Raw genomic sequence first — 7989 nt, 5'->3', positions numbered from 1 at the left:
ATCCAATATGATAAATGTTATAGACATTTGAGAGTAAAGGCAGCAAAATGCAATGAAGCAGCAAAGTAGTAAAGTAGTAAAGGGAAAGGACGGACTCTGATTTTGGGCCTAAAAGAGGCAGGTCCAGCAGATAGTAGGAACAGACAACAGCTGACTTCAGGCCTCCCAAACGCACAGGAGTAGGACTTGGGCCTGAATTCATTAGGAACTCGAAAGGCCCAATTATAATATATGTTTAAAAAAAGGTCACTAGATATTACTTTCTTTATTTTTGCAGCCATGCATGAAATATACAAGTAAATGACTTGAGCAAAATATAACAAACTAATAGTACTTGAGCGTCATGAGAGGTTATATTAGTGTGGGGTCACATATGTTTAGGTAATTTACATTGAAAATCTTTCGTTGTCATTAAACACTAAACCCAAAGGGAGTAATGAATATCAATATGTTAGAGGCTAAGGGTAGAGTTCCACTCAATGTCAAAGCTCCCTTTGAATCCCATGATACTTCAATGTTCCCAAGGGTCTCAAGGCCCAGGGCAATGCTTGTGCCAGGGAGAGTAGCCCAACCAAGAGCTAAAATCTACTCCTAAATACCCTTAACCATTAATGACTCATTATTCCCTATAAGTTTAAGTGCCAATGAGATACTTTCAATATAAAACAACCACCATAGCAATACCATACCATAGAAGTATATACCTTTCTTATGAAGACCAAACAGAATTCCATAAAGGCATAAAGAAATTTATCTTATCATCATAACCATGTTCATAACTAAGTAAATGATTAACACATCGGACAGTTCCCAAACAAAATGAGTTTCAAACATAAATATTATGTTACTGTTAAGAGATCATACACCTGATACCTAAACATCCTAAAGGTAGAAAGAATATAGTTCTAGTATGTAATAACTCATAAGTACAGGTGTGCATCTTAATACCATACAATCATACTAAACACAAGTTGATTAATCCTTGGTTGTCACGACTCCAAACTCCCTCCGTAGGAAATCGTGATGGCACCGAATCTCTAAGACTAGTTAAGCTGATTACTATAACAATTAAGCTAGTTCTTAACAATGATAGTTTGAAACAAAGTTTAATATGAATATCGAAACAAGAGCAAAATGAGCCTATGCGACAATAATCATAACAACCTCCCAATACTGGTAATACAGAGTCACAAACTCTAGCTAACTATATGGAAAGATCTCAAAGATAAAAGTACAATACTATTCAAATAATAAGCTGACAGTACAATGAAAGGAAAGAACTCCAAAGGACTGCGACGACCAAGCAGCTCTACCTTGAATCCTTGCACCATAAAGCTAACTATACCCGGGTCCGATATCTCCAATACTTGGCTCTGCACAAAAAATGTGCAGAAGTATAGTATGAGTACACCACGGTTGGTACCCAGTCAGTATCAAGAGTAACCTTAGTGGAGTAGTGACGAGGTACAAGTCAAGACACTCACTAGACAAAATAACCTCTGTAGTATAGAAGTATAAAGCTGATAATAGAAAGCAAAAATCAGTAAATGGCAACAAAATCAAATGTGATATAGGCAGTAAAGCAATAAGAACACCGTGAAGTATCTTTGAAACCAATTAAGGAATGCAAATGACAACCAATTAGTCAAGCTGTTGTACACAAGTTTCACAACGAAATCACTCTATGATACTTCATCTCATAGTCACAAGTCACGGGTCTCAACCCATCATCATATACTCACGGCACCTCGTGCCCACATCTCGAATCACAGTCACACGTACAACTCACGTCCCAATATCTCAATCCGACTGGCATGATCATAGGCTCACATTCATAATTCATCCGGCATGGTCACAGGTTCAATAGCAACATGAAAATGGATAATACAAGAACACATGGGCATGATAAATAAATTTCATACTACTCAGCTAGCATAAGTTGCATGCCACGGTGTATGCTTGTGTGAGTGTACTACTGCAGCTCAAGTCAACAAGTAATATCAAAGACATCGAGTAGCTCATCGAAGCAACAAACAAGTCATGTAAGGTGTATGACATACACAAGGAAAAGCACATCATGACACGAAAATCACCAACACAATGTCCCCAAGCCATCACACATCATTCCTGACATTGCCACCCTTATCTCTCTGATAGCCACCCGTATCACTCTACCCTGACAATATCGTTAGCCACCCTTATCTCTTTGATAACCACCTGTATCACTCCGTATAATAGCCACCCTTATCACTCCGTCTGGATAATAACATCTTCCACTCTTATCTCTCCATTAGCCACCTGTATCACTCTACATAATAGCCACCTATATCACTTCGCCCGAACAATAACACAATAGCCATCCTTATCACTTCGTACATTCAACAACAGTGAGATGCCACCCTTATGCCCCACATAACAACAACCAAACCATACAAATATTCACAAATGCTAAAATCACAACAAAATGACGTATCAACTCGTAACACAAGTGACCATAGGCCACAAACTTTCCAAAGATCCAGCAATATCAATATTTCCACAACAAATAGACCACAGCTCAAACACAATATGTATTAATCACAAGGAACAACACCCCCTTTAAACACAACTTCAATTTAAAATAGATTAATAACTTTCGATAACCTCAATCCCAATGAATTGTTTAAGGATAATCTCGATATTGAAAGTATTTCCATGAAATAGCAAACTTCGGATTCTAGTGTATGGATTATGCTAACAATGAAAGAGATGGCACGAACTAGTACTACATCTAAATGCATGAGAATAAACTGGCAACAAAAGGATATCATGTAACAATAATTTCAATTAAGAGTAACTCAACAATAAAAGAAATAAAATAACGGTAAACGCGGTAACGACTTCAAATAAAGCATATAAGAGGAAACTCGATAAGTATAAGGATGTAACATATAACGACAACTTCAAATAAATCATGTAATAGTAAACATGATGAATAAAGATATAACAGGTGCTAACAATTTCAAATAAATACATGAAAGAAGCAAAATAGTCCAAACCGGTAATTTTTCACATATAAGCCCGAGTACGTACTCGTCACCTCGCGTACACGGCTTTCGCATAACACAAATAACACAAACGACTCAAATCCTAAGGTGTAGTTCCCTCACAAAAGGTTAGGCAAGATACTTACCTCAAAGAAGCAAAATCAATACTCTAAAATGATCTTCTCGTGTGAAACAACCTCCGTACGGCTCAAATCTAGCCAAAATAACTTAATATCATAAATAAAACCATAGAAAATAATTCTGGACAATAAAGCTTTGATCTTTAATGAAAACTAAAAAGTCAATCCAAAAAGTCAACCTCGGAACTTGATAAAATTCACAAAATCTAAACATCCATTCTGATACGAGTCCAACCATACCAAAATTATCCCATTCTTATATCAAATCGTTCTTCAAATCATCATTTTACATTTTTAAAAGTTTACACAAAAATTCTCATTTTTCTTCCATTCAAATCACTAATTTAATATTAAAAACAAAGATGGAATCATGAATTATAATAAATTATGGATAAAGAGCACTTACCCCAATATAAACCATGAAGAACCCCTCCGAAATCGCCCAAAACCGAGGTCTACAACTCAAGATATGATAAAAATGGCCAAACCCTTGAGATATAAACATTCTGCCGTGCATTTCCGCTTTTGCTGACAAAAAATACACACTTGCGCACTCGCTTTTGCAAGCCAATACCCGCACCTACGGTTTTCTACATACCATGCCAGAATGCACACTTTTGCAAAAGGGGTCGCACCTGCGACACCGCAAAAGCACCAAAAACTCTGCAGAAGCGGACGACCATCTGGAGCCTCTATTTCGCATCTGCAATCATTATTCCATAGATGCAATCTCGCACATGCAGTTTGTCACCCACAGAAGAGGAAGACCTGAACATGCCCCAACTTTGCAAAAGCGACCCAAATTCCGTAGAAGTGATGCCGCACCTGCCCTCCAAAATGCGCAGATGCGACGCACCAGAACCAAACTTGCCAAAAATAAAGAAATAATCTGAAACTCGTCTAAAACACGCCCGGGGCCCCTGGGACCCCGTCCGAACATACAAACAAGTTCCATAACATAATGCTGACCTATCGAGGCCTCAAATCACATCAAACAACATCAAAACTCTGAATCGCACCTGAAATCGAACTTAATAAACTAATGAATTTTCAACTTGTACAACTCGCGCCGAATCATATTAAATCAAATCAGAATAACCTCAAATTTTGCATGCCTAAATGACATAACTGAGCTATTACAACTCTCAGAATTGCAAAATGAGCCCGATATCAACAAAGTCAACTCCCAGTCAAACCTTTCAACCTTCCAAACCTTCAACTTTTCAATTTTTGCCAAAATGTATCAAATCAACCTACGAACCTCCAAATCCAAATCCGAGCATATGCCTAAGTCCAAAATGTCACGACCCAAATAAGAGGACCATGACTGGCACCCGGTCCATACTTGTCGAGCACCAACGTACATTTTAACCAATATACATTTTATCTAACATTTCTTATTATCTATAAGGGCCAACCCGATAAACATAAATGGTAGACATGAATCATAAACAACCAACAATGACAGATAATGGCATGAACATACATAACATGGGCCAACAAGGCTGTCATGAAGTTATATGTAAGGTATGAGCTGACAAGCTGCCATAAGAGACTATACAACAAAAATCAGCCGACAAGGCAATCTAAACTATACATGAGTCAACACCTGTCTATGTGCCTCTAAAGGAACATAAGTGTTGCAATATTATCGGAATAGGGCCCCAACATACCCATAATGTCTATAATAAAAATGCATACCAAGACCACGGCAAGTCCAGAGAAGAGATCTCACCAATAACCGCTAAAACTGGGCAGCCTATTGTGGTTGGGGAGCTGCGTCTACCTGTCTATCAGGACCTACAACACGATATGCAGCGTCCACATATAAAAGGTACGTCAGTACGAATAAAGTACCGAGTATGTAAGTCAGGAAGGCATAAATAAGAACAGTAATATAAGCAGGGATAGAGAATATAAAACCTCTAACATCCGAGTGCCTCTAAGGGCAACTAGACTCATTGGAATCATATTCTGAACCTTTCGGAGTGATGTAAGATCGGTAACCTCCATACACGTTATTAGGAATAACTCTTCATAATGGATCTTATAATAATCAGAAAGTACCAACAACATTGATAACATAAGATTAAGATAAGCAACATCAACATCAACCGTTCCATAAGAAGGGAAACAATGTAAGTACTGCTAGCTTCTAAGAGTGGAGTATCTTTGGAAGCTCATTCATTACATTATGTACAATTGGAGTCGTTCAAAAGAAGGAAAAGGATAGCCTCACATAACTTGTATATACTGCCCAACCTCAATCTATGGAAATGCCATGACTCCTTAGTCTACAACAAGAGAAATGACACTATCTTTATCGTTTAAGCGTCATAACTATTATATATCGACTGGACCCTATTTTACGATGAAACGGACATCACATCCCCTATTTATATGACTTCCCAGAAGTTAAAACAATCATGAAGCAGCCCAAACAACATCAATAATAATCATATTAAGCCTCCCAAAATAGTCCACCGACCAACAATATTACTAACAAGCCTTTCAATAGATAACTCACAAGTTCTAGCTTCAACGACTTAGCCGCAACTTGGATAATCTTAAATACATGTAGAGTAATAGGTTCCCTAACTTTAACATATAGAACAACTCCAATTTGACCTTAATTCACCACAAAATATCCTTCCAAAGCTGCAACAAGAACAAGGAAGCGAAACTAGCAATGAATTCGGGTTTTTCAGCACTAGAATCAGTTTGGAAGACTTGAAATTACCTAGGGTTGATATTAAAAACTTGAGAGAGTATTTTACAGAACTTAGACCACTCAAAAAAACCTCCCACACGAGCTAGAACCACACAAAAATCAGCAACAATAAAAAGAACAACAAACTTACTAGTGCCACGAGATTCCCGACACTTGATTTGTGTTGTTTGCCCCATGTTTGGGTCTTGGATCATGAGAGAACCTTGAGAGATAATTTTTAGGTGTCTAGGGTCTGAATATAGTGAAAAATAAAGAGTTAAAATGAGTTTAAGTAGACTTATATATATATATATATATATATATATATATATATCAATATATCTCAACTGCCTATGTGGGCCCCATAGAGAGCTGCTTGTGCAGTCTCGCGAAAATACAAATATCTCTCTACTCCAACATCGTATCAATAAACAATTTAATGCATTGGAAACTAGATTCATAGATCTTAAATTTGGTGGGTAGATCACCCCGTAAATCCAAGTAAATTGAGAGAAAAGTTAGTACCTGTGACCTAAAGTTTAAGTAAGATTATGAACATAAGTTGTGACTACTTTTGTCGACTTTTGTTTCATAACTCATTTGACTTCGAGACTTATGATACGGATATTATATGATTCAAATAACTTAAACACAAACTCTTGAGAATATTAAGCACGTATAGTTTTATCCAAAAATACGGATTACAACATCCTTGATTCGTTTAACTTCTAATACTTTCTAACTACTCGTATACACCCTTGTATCATTTAAGACCAATAGAATTAACTTCGTATCATATCAAAGATAATCTCTTCTCGAATTTACGTCGACTAACTTACAGCGTGATCTAACGTACGTGAATATGGGTTGTAACACCCTCCCCCTAAGAACATTCATCCTCGAATGTAAGGGTTTATAGGGAGTCTAACACATCGTGGATTACGACGAAAATTTTCGGTCGAGTTTCCCCTATAACATGGTTACTAGCCAAACTTGCAAGTAGTTAAACCCAACCTATGGCCTCAGAAGTCTATACAAAGCATTATGGATATGTACATTATCTGCATATCACCATTTTGTATTAAGGAAGAGTATTCTCAAGATATTGCTTACCTCATAGAGCCATTTCAGCTTCCATTGCGTCCTACGTTCCCCTGGCATCCTCGTTGTCTTTAATATGGAATAGGTAAGGGTATTTAGACTTCATCTCCTCTTCTACTTCCCATGTGATTTCTTTCGTATTCTTGTTCCTCCAAAATTCTTTGACGGAAGCTACATTTTTTGTTCTCAGTTTGCGGACTTGTTGATCTAATATAGCCACTAGCACTTATTCATATGATAGATCCTCTATAACTTGTACATCTTTGATAGGGATGACCCGAGAAGGGTATCCAATACATTTCCTTAACATAGATACACGGAACACTGGATGGACAAATTCTAATTCGGATGGCAATTCTAACTCATAAGAAACCTGTCTAATTCGTCGAAGAATTTTGTACATCCCGATATACAGCAGACACAGCTTACCTTTATTCCCAAAACACATAACACCATTCATCGGTGAGATCCTCAGGTAAACCCAATCACCAACCTCAAACTCCATATCACGACGTCGGACATCGGAATAAGACTTTTGCCTACTTTGTGTTATCCTCAGTCGCTCTTGTATCACTTTCACCTTCTAAATGGCTTGGTGAATCAAATCTGGCCCATATAATTCTGTTTCACCGACTTCAAACCATCCAACTGGAGATCTACATCTCCTCTCGTACATTGCCTCGTACGGGGCCATTTTAATATTGGAATGGTAGCTATTATTGTAGACGAATTCTATGAGTGGTATATGGTCATCCCAATTCCTCTTGAAATCTAGAACACATGCTTGTAGCATATCTTCAAGTGTTTGATATATTCAGCATGTCCGTCAGTCTGCGGATGGAATGCAGTGTTGAGATTCACTTGTGTGCCTAAACCCTTCTGAAAAGACCTCTAAAAGTTAGCCATAAATTGAGCTCCTCGGTTTGATATAATAGATAGTAGCACATGAAGCCTAACAATCTCCTTGATATACAACTTCGCATAATCTTCAACCGTGTAAGTTGTCTTAACT

This window comes from Nicotiana sylvestris, chromosome 9, assembly GCF_000393655.2.
Source record: "Nicotiana sylvestris chromosome 9, ASM39365v2, whole genome shotgun sequence".
NCBI lineage: Eukaryota > Viridiplantae > Streptophyta > Magnoliopsida > Solanales > Solanaceae > Nicotiana > Nicotiana sylvestris.
This window is presented reverse-complemented; position numbering follows the sequence as displayed.